Source organism: Bombina bombina, chromosome 9 (genome assembly GCF_027579735.1).
Source record: "Bombina bombina isolate aBomBom1 chromosome 9, aBomBom1.pri, whole genome shotgun sequence".
NCBI lineage: Eukaryota > Metazoa > Chordata > Amphibia > Anura > Bombinatoridae > Bombina > Bombina bombina.
The window spans coordinates 218,170,405-218,187,677 of record NC_069507.1 but is presented as its reverse complement, the minus strand read 5'-3'; the positions used below and the strand labels follow the sequence as shown (position 1 = coordinate 218,187,677).

General features: G+C 40.1%; 1 protein-coding gene across 4 annotated transcripts in view; it reads left to right on the top strand.

The window, feature by feature from the left end:
- The window catches only part of PLEKHA1 (pleckstrin homology domain containing A1), a 127,700-nt gene that overhangs the window by 39,760 nt on the left and 70,667 nt on the right, over window positions 1–17,273 (top strand). The window lies entirely within an intron of this gene.

The window sequence follows — 17,273 nt, the reverse complement described above, 5'->3', positions numbered from 1 at the left end:
ACTTATATTCATTTACTTTTTACCTCTGATTGCATTATATTTAAGCCTCTGCAGACTGCCCCTTTAGCTTTTTTTTTTTTTAAAAAAACTTAAACTTCAGCCAATTAGTGCTGACTCATGTGTAACTCCATGGGAGTGAGCACAGTTATATATACATGGCACACATGAACTAGTACTGTATAGCTGCAAAAAGCTAATAAAAAGCACTGAGATAATAGGTGGCCTTAAAGGGCTTAGAAATCAGCCTACCTAGGTTAAGCCTTCCACAAAGACTACAAAGAGAATAAAGCAAATTTGATGATAAAAGTAAACAGGAAATTTGTTTAAAATTGCATACTCTTTCTGAATCATGAAAGTTTAATTTTGACTTGACTGTCCCTTTAACACATGAATGCTTTTCAGTTTTGGATGGAGGCATTTTTTGCAATACATGTATTAATCTTTAGTAGGTGCAATTCTGTTATAACTGTTTCAGTGATAGTGTTTACACACATGCTCCAAGAGCATATATTGTAACCAGCGACTCAGTTTTCAGGTGAATACTCTCTGTATATATTCTCCCTGCACAGTTACTGCTATCAATGAAACAGTCATACATTTTATTAGAAACCGTTTTGCTGATATGTGTATATTGGACAACTGCTTCTTTTTAAAACTGAAATGCATTCATGTTCATTTCAATTTTGAGTTTAATCTCTTTAATTGTTTTCAATGTTTTCTTGAACAAAAAATAATAATAATAATAATAAAAAAAAATATATATATATATATATATATATATATATGTATAGTCAATTAAACACTACATTGTAAAACGTCTGGACAGTCTACTTGAAAATGTATTGTTTAAAAAGATTTTAAAAAAAAGTTTATTACCTATTCCCCAGTAGACTGCCCCTTTAAATTGTCATTTTGTTAAAGATTAAACTTTCAGTGATATTAAAATCCTTACCTCTAACTGAGCAGTCTGTGTAGATCACCATAGCTACATCTTTATATCATCACTTCTACCCCAAATGCAATTCCCAACTTAAAGAATATTGTTTTTGTTAGAAGGTGATAGAGATTCTGTTTTGTAAAATATCAGATCCTATGTTGTTGCTTAACATTATATCCTACATCCCTGGTGACCCTTAATCATGCTGTTAACCCATCTGTATTTAATTGACCGTCTTTTTGATTCCTGTTTCACTAGTTGAGTGCTTTGCTAACTTTCCTCCTTTTGGGAAAATGTTTATAATGAAAGTGTCTCTCTTAACAGTCAGTGTTGAAATCCTAAGTGGACTCAAATGCTGAGAGGACATTATGCTTGATTATGCTGTGTTTAGATCCGGGTAGCTCTGAAGCATTCACGGTTAGTCCGGTTTTAACTCGACCACTTATAGATCTTTCAAGTGAATACTTTGTATCCAACAGACTTTAATGATTTGTTGTTATCATTGTTTTGTAACCTAGTTTTATTTGTGAACACATTAAACTTGTATTATGTTGTCCTACTGTAAATATTAGGGTTCTGCTATTATTGTACCCATGAAATAACTATTACACCAACATAATCTGAGAGGAAATTTATATATTACTTTCCTTCAGTTTCTTAAAGCTGTTTTTTTTTGTTTGTTTGTTTTTTCCGCGGAACTTTTAAAATGACAATACTGATATGCTATTGGACAAGTGTGCAGGTGAACTCGGTTTTAATTAGTGTAATGATACTTTAGTCTCTTTCTATTTCTAACATGATATTAGAATAGAAATAATTATTTCTGTAATTCTATTTTTGCACTTCCTGCAACTGAACTTTTCAGATTCTATTGTAACTCTTCCTGTGACAGTGTGTGTATGTGTATGTATATATGTGTGTGTGTATATATATATATATATATATATATATATATATATATATATATATATATATATATATATATGTGTATATATATATATATATATATATATATATGTGTGTATATGTGTGGGTGTATATATATATATATATATATATATATATATATATATATATATAAAATTTGATAGAAGACAGCACTCTCTGGACTTACAAATAAGGCCAACAAGTGACTTTTATTAAGCGACGTTTTGGGGAAGGGGTGTATTCCCCGAAACGTCACTTAATAAAAGGCACTTGTTGGCCTTATTTGTAAGTCCAGAGAATGCTGCCTTCTATAAACTATATTTTATCCTGCATTCAGCACCCTGGAAGGTGAAAATAGTTTGTGAGAGTGTACCTTTTCCTATGTGTGTGTGTATGTGTGTATATATATATATATATATATATATATATATATATATATATATATATATATATATATATATATATATATATATATATATATATATATACAGTCCCCAGGTTACGAACAAGATAGGGTCTGTAGGTTTGTTCATTTGTTTAGTTTTGGATAGCATAGGATAAAGTTTGTTTCTCTTGTAAGGTGTATCCAGTCCACGGATCATCCATTACTTGTGGGATATTCTCATTCCCAACAGGAAGTTGCAAGAGGACACCCACAGCAGAGCTGTAATATAGCTCCTCCCCTAACTGCCATACCCAGTCATTCTCTTGCAACTCTCAACTAGCAAGGACGTTGTAGGAGAGAGTGGTTAAATATAGCTAGTTTATTTTCTTCAATCAAAAGTTTGTTATTTTTAAATAGTACCGGAGTTGTGCTATTTTATCTCAGGCAGTAAATAGAAGAAGAATCTGACTGAGGTTTCTATGATCTTAGCAGGTTGTAACTAAGATCCATTGCTATTCTCACATATGTCTGAGGGGATTACACAGTTGAGGTAACTTCAGTTAGAGAATGGCGTGCAGTTTATTCTGCTATTAGGTATGTGCAGTTATAATTTTTTCTAGAGATGGAAAACACTAGAAAATGCTGCTGATACCGGATTAATGTAAGTTAAGCCTGAATACAGTGATTTAATAACGACTGGTATCATGCTTACTCCCAGGGGTAATACCCTTATGATATTTACAATATAAAACGTTTGCTGGCATGTTTAATCGTTTTTATATATGCTTTGGTGATAAAACTTTATTGGGGCCTAGTTTTTTCCACATGGCTGGCTTAAATTTTGACTAGAAACAATTTCCACTGTTGTAGTATAAAAGTTACAGTTGGTGCAGTTAAAATTACAAACTGTGACATCCAGCTTCCCTCAAAGGCCCTCTGAATGCTATAGGACATCTCTAAAGGGCCCAAAGGCTTTCCAAAGTCGTTTATTGGGGAAGGTAGGGCCACAGCTTGCTGTGGCAGTTGGTTGTGACTGTTAAAAAACATCTATTTCGTTTTTTTTTTTTTATCCATTTGCAAGTGGGTGCAATGCTCTGTTTGCCTATTATACACACTGTAAAAATTTCGTTTGATTTACTGCATTTTTTCACTGTTTTTCAAATTATGACAAAATTTGTTTCTCTTAAAGGCACAGTACCGTTTTTTATATTTGCATGTTAACTTGATTTAAAGTGTTTTCCAAGCTTGCTAGTCTCATTGCTATTCTGTATAAACATGTCTGACATAGAAGAAACTCCTTGTTTATTATGTTTAAAAGCCATGGTGGAACCCCCTCTTAGAATGTGTACCAAATGTACTGATTTCATTTTATGCAATAAAGATAATTTTCTGTCTTTAAAAAATGTATCACCAGAGGAATCTGACGAGGGGGAAGTTATGCCAACTAACTTTCCCCACGTGTCAGACCCTTTGACTCCTGCTTAAGGGACTCACGCTCAAATGGCGCCAAGTACATCTAGGGCGCCCATAGCGTTTACTTTACAAGACATGGCGGCAGTCATGGATAATACACTGTCAGCGGTATTAGCCAGACTACCTGAACTTAGAGGTAAGCGAGATAGCTCTGGGGTGAGACAAAATGCAGAGCATACTGACGCTTTAAGAACCATGTCTGATACTGCCTCACAATATGCAGAAGCTGAGGAAAGAGAGCTTTAGTCAGTGGGTGATGTTAATGACTCAGGAAAGATACCTGATTCTAATATTTCTACATTTAAATTTAAGCTTGAACACCTCCGCGTGTTGCTTAGGGAGGTTTTAGCTGCTCTGAATGACTGTGATACCATTGCAGTGCCAGAGAAATTGTGTAGACTGGATAAATACTTTGCAGTGCCGGTGTGTACTGATGTTTTTCCAAATACCTAAAAGGTTTACAGAAATTATTAATAAGGAATGGGATAGACCAGGTGTGCCGTTCTCTTCCCCTCCTATTTTTAGAAAAATGTTTCCAATAGACGCCACCACATGGGACTTATGGCAGACAGTCCCTAAGGTGGATGGAGCAGTTTCTACTCTAGTAAAGCGTACTACTATCCCTGTCGAGGACAGTTGTGCTTTTTTTTTTTTTAGATCCAATGGATAAAAAATTAGAGGTTACCTTAAGAAAATATTTATTCAACAAGGTTTTATCCTACAGCCCCTTGCATGCATTGCCCCTGTCACTGCTGCTGTGGCGTACTGGTTTGAGTCTCTGGAAGAGGCTTTACAGGTAGCGACTCCATTGGATGACATACTTGGCAAACTTAGAGCACTTAAGCTAGCCAATTGTTTTATTCTGATGCCATTGTTCATTTGACTAAACTAACGGCTAAGAATTCTGGTTTTGCTATACAGGCGCGCAGAGCGCTATGGCTTAGATCATGGTCAGCTGACGTGACTTCAAAATCTAAGCTACTTAACATTCCCTTCCAGGGGCAGACCCTATTCGGGCCTGGTTGAAGGAGATTATTGCTGATATCACTGAAGGAAAAGGTCATGCCCTTCCTCAGGACAGGTCCAAATCTAGGGCCAAACAGTCTAATTTTCGTGCCTTTCAAAACTTCAAGGCAGGTGCGGCATCAACTTCCTCTAATAATAAACAAGAGGGAACTTTTGCTCAATCCAAGACGGTCTGGAGACCAAACCTGACATGGAAAAAAGGTAAGCAGGTAAAAAAAGCCTGCTGCTGCCTCTAAGACGGCATGAAGGAACGGCCCCCTATCCGGGAACGGATCTAGTAGGGGGCAGACTTTCACTCTTTGCCCAGGCGTGGGCAAGAGATGTTCAGGATCCCTGGGCGTTGGAAATTATATCCCAGGGATATCTACTGGACTTCAAAGCTTCCTCCCCAAATGGGAGATTTCACCTTTCACAATTATCTGCACACCAGATAAAGAGAGAGGCATTCTTACACTGTGTACGAGTCCTCCTAGTTATGGGAGTGATCCATCCAGTTCCAAAGGAGGAACAGGGACAGGGTTTTTACTCAAATCTGTTTGTGGTTCCCAAAAAAGAGGGAACCTTCAGACCAATTTTGGATCTAAAGATCTTAAACAAATTCCTCAAAGTTCTGTCGTTCAAGATGGAAACTATTCGTACCATCCTACCACTGATCCAGGAGGGTCAATATATGACTACAGTGGATCTAAAGGATGCTTATCTTCACATTCCGATACACAAAGATTATCATCGGTTTCTCAGGTTTGCCTTTTAAGACACGCATTACCAGTTGTAGCTCTTCCCTTGGGATTAGCTACAGCCCCAAGAATCTTTACAAAGGTTCTAGGGTCACTTATGGCGGTCCTAAGGCCGCGGGGCATAGCAGTAGCCCCTTATTTAGACGACATCCTGATACAGGCGTCAAACTTCCAAATTGCTAAGTCTCATACGGACGTAGTACTGGCATTTCTGTGGTCGCATGGGTGGAAAGTGAACGAGGAAAAGAGTTCTCTATCCCCACTCACAAGAGTTTCCTTTATAGGGACTCTGATAGATTCTGTAGAAATGAAAATTCACCTGACGGAGTCCAGGTTATCAAAGCTTCTAAATTCCTGCCAGGTTCTTCATTCCATTCCGCGCCCTTCGGTGGTTCAGTGTATGGAAGTAATCGGCTTAATGGTAGCGGCAATGCACATAGTGCCATTTGCACGCTTACATCTCAGACCGCTGCAACTATGCATGCTCAGTCAGTGGAGCGGGGATTACACAGATTTGTCCCCTCAACTGAATCTGGACCAAGAGACCAGGGATTCTCTTCTCTGGTGGCTATCTCGGGTCCATCTGTCCAAAGGTATGACCTTTCGCAGGCCAGATTGGACAATTGTTACGACAGATGCCAGCCTTCTAGGTTGGGGTGAAGGCTCAGGGATCGTGGACTCAGGAGGAGTCTCTCCTTCCATTAAATATTCTGGAACTAAGAGCGATATTCAAGGCTCTTCAGACTTGGCCTCAGTTAGCAACTCTGAGGTACATCAGATTTCAGTCGGACAACATCACCACTGTAGCTTACATCAACCATCAAGGGGGAACGAGAAGTTCCCTAGAGATGTTAGAAGTTTCAAAAGTAATTCGCTTGGCAGAGATTCACTCTTGCCACCTATCAGCTATCCATATCCCAGGTGTAGAGCACTGGGAGGCGGATTTTCTAAGTCGTCAGACTTTTCATCCAGGAGAGTGGGAACTCCATCCGGAGGCATTTGCACAACTGATTCATCGTTGGGGCAAACCAGAACTGGATCTCATGGCGTCTCGCCAGAACGCCAAGCTTCCGTGTTACGGATCCAGGTCCAAGGATCCCAAGGCGACACTGATAGATGCTCTAGCAGCGCCCTGGTCTTTCAACCTGGCTTATGTGTTTCCACCGTTTCCTCTGCTCCCTCGACTGATTGCCAAGATCAAGCAGGAGAGAGCATCTGTGATTCTGATAGCACCTGCGTGGCCACGCAGGACCTGGTATGCAGACCTAGTGGACATGTCATCCTTTCCACCATGGTCTCTGCCTCTGAAACAGGACCTTCTACTTCAGGGTCCTTTCAACCATTCAAATCTAATTTCTCTGAGGCTGACTGCCTGGAGATTGAACGCTTGATTTTATCAAAGCGTGGCTTCTCCGAGTCAGTTATTGATACCTTAAGACAGGCACGAAAGCCTGTCACCAGGAAAATTTACCATAAGGTATGGCGTAGATATCTTTATTGGTGTGAATCCAAGGGTTACTCATGGAGTAAGGTCAGGATTGCTAGGATATTATCTTTTCTCCAAGAAGGTTTGGAAAAATGATTGTCAGCTAGTTAAAGGGACACTGAACCCAAATTTTTTCTTTAATGATTCAGATAGAGCATGAAATTTTAAGCAACTTTCTAATTTACTCCTATTATCAAATTGTCTTTATTCTCTTGGTATCTTTATTTGAAATGCAAGAATGTTAGTTTAGATGCCAGCCCGTTTTTGGTGCACAACCTGGGTTGTCGTTGCTAATTGGTAGATACATTCACCCACCAATAAAAAAAGTGCTGTCCAGAGTTCTGAAACAAGAAAAAAGCTTAGATGCCTTCTTTTTCAAATAAAGATAGCAAGAGAACAAAGAAAATTGATAATAGGAGTAAATTAGAAAGTTGCTAAAAATTGCATGCTCTATCTGAATCACGAAAGAAAAAATTTGGGATCAGTGTCCCTTTAAGCGTCTGGCAGATGTTCCAGACGGTCAGGCATTTTGTCAGGCTTTAGTTAGAATCAAGCCTTTGTTTAAACCTGTTGCTCCACCATGGAGCTTAAACTTGGTTCTTAAGGTTCTTCAAGGAGTTCCGTTTGAACCTCTTCATTCCATAGATATCAAGCTTTTATCTTGGAAAGTTCTTTTTTTGGTAGCTATTTCCTCGGCTCGTAGAGTCTCTGAGCTATCTGCCTTACAATGTGATTCTCCTTATCTGATTTTTCATACGGATAAGGTAGTCCTGTGTACCAAACCTGGGATCTTACCTAAGGTGGTATCTAACAAGAATATCAATCAAGAGATTGTTGTTCCATCCTTGTGTTACACAATTTGGACGTGGTCCGTGCTTTAAATTTTTACTTACAAGCTACTAAAGATTTTCGTCAAACATCTGCTTTGTTTGTTGTCTACTCTGGACAGAGGAGAGGTCAAAAGGCTTCGGCAACCTCTTTTTCTTTTTGACTAAGAAGCTTAATCCGCTTAGCCTATGAGACTGCTGGACAACAACCTCCTGAAAGGATTACAGCTCATTCCACTAGAGCTGTGGCTTCCACTTGGGCCTTTAAAAATGAGGCTTCTTTTGATCAGATTTGCAAGGCGACGACTTGGTCTTCGCTTCATATTTTTTCAAAATTTTACAAATTTGATACTTTTGCTTCTTCGGAGGCTGTATTTGGGAGAAAGGTTTTACGGGCAGTGGTTCCTTCCATTTAAGTTCCTGCCTTGTCCCTCCCTTCATCTGTGTACTTTAGCTTTGGTAATGGTATCCCACAAGTAATGGATGATCCGTGGACTGGATACACCTTACAAGAGAAAACACAATTTATGCTTACCTGATAAATTTATTTCTCTTGTGGTGTATCCAGTCCACGGCCCGCCCTGTCATTTTAAGGCAGGTAATTTTTAAATTTAAACTACAGTAACCACTGCACCCTATGGTTCCTCCTTTCTTGGCTTGTTTTCGGTCGAATGACTGGCTATGACAGTTAGGGGAGGAGCTATATTACAGCTCTGCTGTGGGTGTCCTCTTGCAACTTCCTTTTGGGAATGAGAATATCCCACAAGTAATGGATGATCCGTGGACTGGATACACCACAAGAGAAATAAATTTATCAGGTAAGCATAAATTGTGTTTTTGCTATCTGTGCCCCTGTTCAGAAAATTTCACATCACTTTCTGTCCTTGTGACAATTGGATTTCTCCAACATAGGTGTGTCCGGTCCACGGCGTCATCCTTACTTGTGGGATATTCTCTTCCCCAACAGGAAATGGCAAAGAGCCCAGCAAAGCTGGTCACATGATCCCTCCTAGGCTCCGCCTACCCCAGTCATTCTCTTTGCCGTTGTACAGGCAACATCTCCACGGAGATGGCTTAGAGTTTTTTAGTGTTTAACTGTAGTTTTTATTATTCAATCAAGAGTTTGTTATTTTGAAATAGTGCTGGTATGTACTATTTACTCAGAAACAGAAAAGAGATGAAGATTTCTGTTTGTATGAGGAAAATGATTTTAGCAACCGTCACTAAAATCCATGGCTGTTCCACACAGGACTGTTGAGAGCAATTAACTTCAGTTGGGGGAACAGTGAGCAGTCTCTTGCTGCTTGAGGTATGACACATTCTAACAAGACGATGTAATGCTGGAAGCTGTCATTTTCCCTATGGGATCCGGTAAGCCATGTTTATTACGATCGTAAATAAGGGCTTCACAAGGGCTTATTAAGACTGTAGACTTTTTCTGGGCTAAATCGATTCATTATTAACACATATTTAGCCTTGAGGAATCATTTTATCTGGGTATTTTGATATAATAATATCGGCAGGCACTGTTTTAGACACCTTATTCTTTAGGGGCTTTCCCAAAGCATAGGCAGAGCCTCATTTTCGCGCCGGTGTTGCGCACTTGTTTTTGAGAGGCATGGCATGCAGTCGCATGTGAGAGGAGCTCTGATACTTAGAAAAGACTTTCTGAAGGCGTCATTTGGTATCGTATTCCCCTTTGGGCTTGGTTGGGTCTCAGCAAAGCAGATACCAGGGACTGTAAAGGGGTTAAAGTTCAAAACGGCTCCGGTTCCGTTATTTTAAGGGTTAAAGCTTCCAAATTTGGTGTGCAATACTTTTAAGACTTTAAGACACTGTGGTGAAAATTTGGTGAATTTTGAACAATTCCTTCATGTTTTTTCGCAATTGCAGTAATAAAGTGTGTTCAGTTTAAAATTTAAAGTGACAGTAACGGTTTTATTTTAAAACGTTTTTTGTACTTTATCAAGTTTATGCCTGTTTAACATGTCTGAACTACCAGATAGACTGTGTTCTGAATGTGGGGAAGCCAGAATTCCTATTCATTTAAATAAATGTGATTTATGTGACAATGACAATGATGCCCAAGATGATTCCTCAAGTGAGGGGAGTAAGCATGGTACTGCATCATTCCCTCCTTCGTCTACACGAGTCTTGCCCACTCAGGAGGCCCCTAGTACATCTAGCGCGCCAATACTCCTTACTATGCAACAATTAACGGCTGTAATGGATAATTCTGTCAAAAACATTTTAGCCAAAATGAACACTTATCAGCGTAAGCGCGACTGCTCTGTTTTAGATACTGAAGAGCATGACGACGCTGATATTAATGTTTCTGAAGGGCCCCTAACCCAGTCTGATGGGGCCAGGGAGGTTTTGTCTGAGGGAGAAATTACTGATTCAGGGAACATTTCTCAACAAGCTGAACCTGATGTGATTACATTTAAATTTAAGTTGGAACATCTCCGCATTCTGCTTAAGGAGGTATTATCCACTCTGGATGATTGTGACAAGTTGGTCATCCCAGAGAAACTTTGTAAAATGGACAAGTTCCTAGAGGTGCCGGGGCTCCCAGAAGCTTTTCCTATACCCAAGCGGGTGGCGGACATTGTTAATAAAGAATGGGAAAGGCCCGGTATTCCTTTCGTCCCTCCCCCCATATTTAAAAAATTGTTTCCTATGGTCGACCCCAGAAAGGACTTATGGCAGACAGTCCCCAAGGTCGAGGGAGCGGTTTCCACTTTAAACAAACGCACCACTATACCCATAGAGGATAGTTGTGCTTTCAAAGATCCTATGGATAAAAAATTAGAAGGTTTGCTTAAAAAGATGTTTGTTCAGCAGGTTACCTTCTACAACCAATTTCATGCATTGTCCCTGTCGCTACAGCCGCATGTTTCTGGTTCGATGAGCTGATAAAGGCGGTCGATAGTGATTCTCCTCCTTATGAGGAGATTATGGACAGAATCAATGCTCTCAAATTGGCTAATTCTTTCACCCTAGACGCCACTTTGCAATTGGCTAGGTTAGCGGCTAAGAATTCTGGGTTTGCTATTGTGGCGCGCAGAGCGCTTTGGTTGAAATCTTGGTCGGCTGATGCGTCTTCCAAGAACAAGCTACTTAACATTCCTTTCAAGGGGAAAACGCTGTTTGGCCCTGACTTGAAAGAGATTATCTCTGATATCACTGGGGGTAAGGGCCACGCCCTTCCTCAGGATCGGCCTTTCAAGGCGAAAAATAAACCTAATTTTCGTCCCTTTCGTAGAAACGGACCAGTCCAAAGTGCTACGTCCTCTAAGCAAGAGGGTAATACTTCTCAAGCCAAGCCAGCTTGGAGACCAATGCAAGGCTGGAACAAGGGAAAGCAGGCCAAGAAACCTGCCACTGCTACCAAGACAGCATGAAATGTTGGCCCCCGATCCGGGACCGGATCTGGTGGGGGGCAGACTCTCTCTCTTCGCTCAGGCTTGGGCAAGAGATATTCTGGATCCTTGGGCGCTAGAAATAGTCTCCCAAGGTTATCTTCTGGAATTCAAGGGACTTCCCCCAAGGGGGAGGTTCCACAGGTCTCAGTTGTCTTCAGACCACATAAAAAGACAGGCATTCTTACATTGTGTAGAAGACCTGTTAAAAATGGGAGTGATTCATCCTGTTCCATTAAGAGAACAAGGGATGGGGTTCTACTCCAATCTGTTCATAGTTCCCAAAAAAGACGGAACGTTCAGACCAATCTTAGTTCTCAAGATCTTAAACAAGTTCCTCAAGGTTCCATCGTTCAAGATGGAAACCATTCGAACTATTCTTCCTTCCATCCAGGAAGGTCAATTCATGACCACGGTGGATTTAAAGGATGCGTATCTACATATTCCTATCCACAAGGAACATCATCGGTTCCTAAGGTTCGCATTCCTGGACAAGCATTACCAGTTTGTGGCGCTTCCTTTCGGATTAGCCACTGCTCCAAGGATTTTCACAAAGGTACTAGGGTCCCTTCTAGCTGTGCTAAGACCAAGGGGCATTGCTGTAGTACCTTACTTGGACGACATTCTGATTCAAGCGTCGTCCCTTCCTCAAGCAAAGGCTCACACGGACATTGTCCTGGCCTTTCTCAGATCTCACGGATGGAAAGTGAACGTGGAAAAGAGTTCTCTATCTCCGTCCACAAGGGTTCCCTTCTTGGGAACAATAATAGACTCCTTAGAAATGAGGATTTTTCTGACAGAGGCCAGAAAAACAAAACTTCTAGACTCTTGTCGGATACTTCATTCCGTTCCTCTTCCTTCCATAGCTCAGTGCATGGAAGTGATCGGGTTGATGGTAGCGGCAATGGACATAGTTCCTTTTGCGCGCATTCATCTGAGACCATTACAACTGTGCATGCTCAGTCAGTGGAATGGGGACTATACAGACTTGTCTCCGAAGATACAAGTAAATCAGAGGACCAGAGACTCACTCCGTTGGTGGCTGTCCCTGGACAACCTGTCACAAGGGATGACATTCCGCAGACCAGAGTGGGTCATTGTCACGACCGACGCCAGTCTGATGGGCTGGGGCGCGGTCTGGGGATCCCTGAAAGCTCAGGGTCTTTGGTCTCGGGAAGAATCTCTTCTACCGATAAATATTCTGGAACTGAGAGCGATATTCAATGCTCTCAAGGCTTGGCCTCAGCTAGCGAGGGCCAAGTTCATACGGTTTCAATCAGACAACATGACAACTGTTGCGTACATCAACCATCAGGGGGGAACAAGGAGTTCCCTAGCGATGGAAGAAGTGACCAAAATCATTCTATGGGCGGAGTCTCACTCCTGCCACCTGTCTGCTATCCACATCCCAGGAGTGGAAAATTGGGAAGCGGATTTTCTGAGTCGTCAGACATTGCATCCGGGGGAGTGGGAACTCCATCCGGAAATCTTTGCCCAAGTCACTCAGCTGTGGGGCATTCCAGACATGGATCTGATGGCCTCTCGTCAGAACTTCAAAGTTCCTTGCTACGGGTCCAGATCCAGGGATCCCAAGGCGGCTCTAGTGGATGCACTAGTAGCACCTTGGACCTTCAAACTAGCTTATGTGTTCCCGCCGTTTCCTCTCATCCCCAGGCTGGTAGCCAGGATCAATCAGGAGAGGGCGTCGGTGATCTTGATAGCTCCTGCGTGGCCACGCAGGACTTGGTGTGCAGATCTGGTGAATATGTCATCGGCTCCACCTTGGAAGCTACCTTTGAGACGAGACCTTCTTGTTCAGGGTCTGTTCGAACATCCGAATCTGGTTTCACTCCAGCTGACTGCTTGGAGATTGAACGCTTGATCTTATCGAAGCGAGGGTTCTCAGATTCTGTTATCGATACTCTTGTTCAGGCCAGAAAGCCTGTAACTAGAAAGATTTACCACAAAATTTGGAAAAAATATATCTGTTGGTGTGAATCTAAAGGATTCCCTTGGGACAAGGTTAAGATTCCTAAGATTCTATCCTTCCTTCAAGAAGGATTGGAAAAAGGATTATCTGCAAGTTCCCTGAAGGGACAGATTTCTGCCTTGTCTGTGTTACTTCACAAAAAGCTGGCAGCTGTGCCAGATGTTCAAGCCTTTGTTCAGGCTCTGGTTAGAATTAAGCCTGTTAACAAACCTTTGACTCCTCCTTGGAGTCTCAATTTAGTTCTTTCAGTTCTTCAGGGGGTTCCGTTTGAACCCTTACATTCCGTTGATATTAAGTTATTATCTTGGAAAGTTTTGTTTTTAGTTGCAATTTCTTCTGCTAGAAGAGTTTCAGAATTATCTGCTCTGCAGTGTTCTCCTCCTTATCTGGTGTTCCATGCAGATAAGGTGGTTTTACGTACTAAACCTGGTTTTCTTCCAAAAGTTGTTTCTAACAAAAACATTAACCAGGAGATTATCGTACCTTCTCTGTGTCCGAAACCAGTTTCAAAGAAGGAACGTTTGTTGCACAATTTGGATGTTGTTCGCGCTCTAAAATTCTATTTAGATGCTACAAAGGATTTTAGACAAACATCTTCCTTGTTTGTTGTTTATTCCGGTAAAAGGAGAGGTCAAAAAGCAACTTCTACCTCTCTCTCTTTTTGGATTAAAAGCATCATCAGATTGGCTTACGAGACTGCCGGACGGCAGCCTCCCGAAAGAATCACAGCTCATTCCACTAGGGCTGTGGCTTCCACATGGGCCTTCAAGAACGAGGCTTCTGTTGATCAGATATGTAGGGCAGCGACTTGGTCTTCACTGCACACTTTTACCAAATTTTACAAGTTTGATACTTTTGCTTCTTCTGAGGCTATTTTTGGGAGAAAGGTTTTGCAAGCCGTGGTGCCTTCCATTTAGGTGACCTGATTTGCTCCCTCCCTTCATCCGTGTCCTAAAGCTTTGGTATTGGTTCCCACAAGTAAGGATGACGCCGTGGACCGGACACACCTATGTTGGAGAAAACAGAATTTATGTTTACCTGATAAATTACTTTCTCCAACGGTGTGTCCGGTCCACGGCCCGCCCGGGTTTTTTTAATCAGGTCTGATAATTTATTTTCTTTAACTACAGTCACCACGGTACCATATGGTTTCTCCTATGCAAATATTCCTCCTTAACGTCGGTCGAATGACTGGGGTAGGCGGAGCCTAGGAGGGATCATGTGACCAGCTTTGCTGGGCTCTTTGCCATTTCCTGTTGGGGAAGAGAATATCCCACAAGTAAGGATGACGCCGTGGACCGGACACACCGTTGGAGAAAGTAATTTATCAGGTAAACATAAATTCTGTTTTTCAGAATTTTGGATTATCCTGGAAAGAAGGATTGTTTCTCTGTTTGTAAGTACGAGTTGTACTTAAGTCTGATGTCTGTAACCCGGGGACTGCCTGTGTGTGTGTGTGTGTGTGTGTGTGTGTGTGTGTGTGTATATATATATATATATATATATATATATATATATATATATATATATATATATATATATATATATATATATATATATATATATATATATATATATATATATATATATATATACACACATACAGTGAGTGAATGTTGAGAGATTGTAGAGGAGGGAGGGGAGAAAGCTAGTTAAGGGAGAGATGATTATTATTAAGAGAAAATCTCCAGATCTGCTATGACCTTCCATGAATGTCAGCACTCTCTTACTTCAGCAACTTCCTATTTCTATCCAGCTGTTGTCTTACCCAGAACCACCAAGTTGATGTATCTAACTGCTATGCACTTATTTTTGTTAATCTATTATTGTATGTAGCATTATTTAATTTGTTCAGGTATAAAATAAAAAATATTAAAAATGACTGCACAATAATGTGTTTCTCAATCGCTAAACATATGCAAAGAGGCGGTGGTATAGTGGGTGTGGTGTGGGTAGGATCAGAAGTGGCGAGTAACATTTTGACCTAGATAGTAACGGACGACCTGCAATTTTGAGTCCTGTGTATGGTATAATGACCATAAATAATTATTTATCTTTATTAGAATACAACCAGAAAATACAGGATATTTGTATGCAGTATTAAAAAACAGAAAAAACAGATTCTATAGGCTATATATAAAGACTGCACTCACTCGACTTATAAGTAAAAAAAATAACTTTTAATTTTCCATGTTGAAATGGGGAAATTAGCCCAGTGAGTGCAGTCTTTTTTTGGATTTCTGCATAGACATATGCACCCTGGCTGATGCTACGTTGTGGATTAGGAGTGCAAAACCTTTTTGGATATATATATATATATATATATATATATATATATATATATATATATATATATATATATATATATATATATATATATATATATATATATATATATATATATATATATATATATATATATATATATATATATACTTCCTTATATATATATATATATATATATATATATATATATATATATATACACTTCCTTCCATATATATATATATATATATATATATATAATGTAACCACTCAGGGGATCTGAGTAGAAGCAAGCAATACTCTTATGAATGCGCTAGTCAGATAATGGAAGGAAGTGTAAGGCAGCTATTGAGAACAAACACTTGACTAAGGAGAAATCCTAGTTGAGTGAGAGAGAATATAGAACATAGGGTTAACAGCGCTTACAAATCCTAATACATCAGCAGTAAATTTGCATTGAATAAGTCTCTGGTGAGAGGTTAAGTTCTTAGGTGGTGTGTAGTAATACAGGTCCTAGTGTTGTAGAAATATAAAGGTACCCTTACCAAAAGTTACCCCAATCTGATGAGGTAAGTATGCTGCACTGGAGGGTATATTTAGGTGATGAGTTGATTCTGGAAACTGGTTAGTCCTCCCTTTGGTTTCGTCTGCCTCTTGGAGTATAAGGGGGTGTAGTTCCTTCTGTACAGGTCTCCCAAAACCTCCTATGCAGGTATGCTTGTTGCCTCTTGGAGTTTTTTTCTCTGATCTTGGTATGAACTATCGTTCAAACCGCCACCCTTGATGCCGCGAATGCCATAGAAATCAATGGGAGTCTTAAAACACAGATAGGTCATGTTCGATGAATGTAAGTGCAGCTAAATAGTGCTAATCCTGCAGTCTGGGTAAATATGGTGATGATGGTGAAGTAAAATATTTAATGGGGAAACATCGGCTTATATGTTTCATGAGTTCAGGACAATAGTGATTTTATTAAATAGACTGGCAATACAATGCACTTCTTTCTCTTGTGCAGTGTCATTTTAAAGTTCTAATTAAGGGTAAATTTACAAACCCTGCAAGTAGTGGTCCTGTCTACCTGCAATTGGCACTTGTGAGGCTGCATCACACAACGAAATTTATCATTGCACAAGAGAATTCTTGTGCAATGCTGCCCCCTGCTTCGGCATATCCAATTGCGCTAGAGCAGGGAATATCAGTCACCCCGAAAGAGTGATTGAACGTGACACTTTTGAGGTGGCAGAGAGGGAAAAAAGAAGCAGTTTTTGCTTCTTGAATATGTGGCAGTAGGATCGCTTATGCGATTGCGAACATGCCCCACGTAGCTGTAAAAGCTGTGAATGCAGCTTAATAAGTTTACCCTTTAATTTTTTTAAATTTGTTTGTTCAACGGAAGGGTGCCATCAAAAAAGCATTTCCATACTGATTAAAGTGAAAATGTACTCAGGCATACAGCTGATAAATGTCCATTGTGTTTATAGTTATTGCAGTAACACCCTTTCAAATGGCATGGGCTATTTCTCCCACTCTCCATGTGAGGTTGATGTCTACTGCTGCCTAATGTTTACATAGCTTTTCTATAGCCAAAATATCAGGCAAAAGCAGCTATTTCTAGTTGTGTATATTTGTAAATAATGTAATATAATCCAGCAAGTAAAATGTGTTACTGGGAACACATTATAGGCGTAGACAGTTTTACAGTACATTGTCCATTTTAAGAAGTGTGTTAACATTGGTCATACATGGTAATAATTTTAAAATATATCAGTGGTTATAAGACTAGACTTGGCTAAGTTGT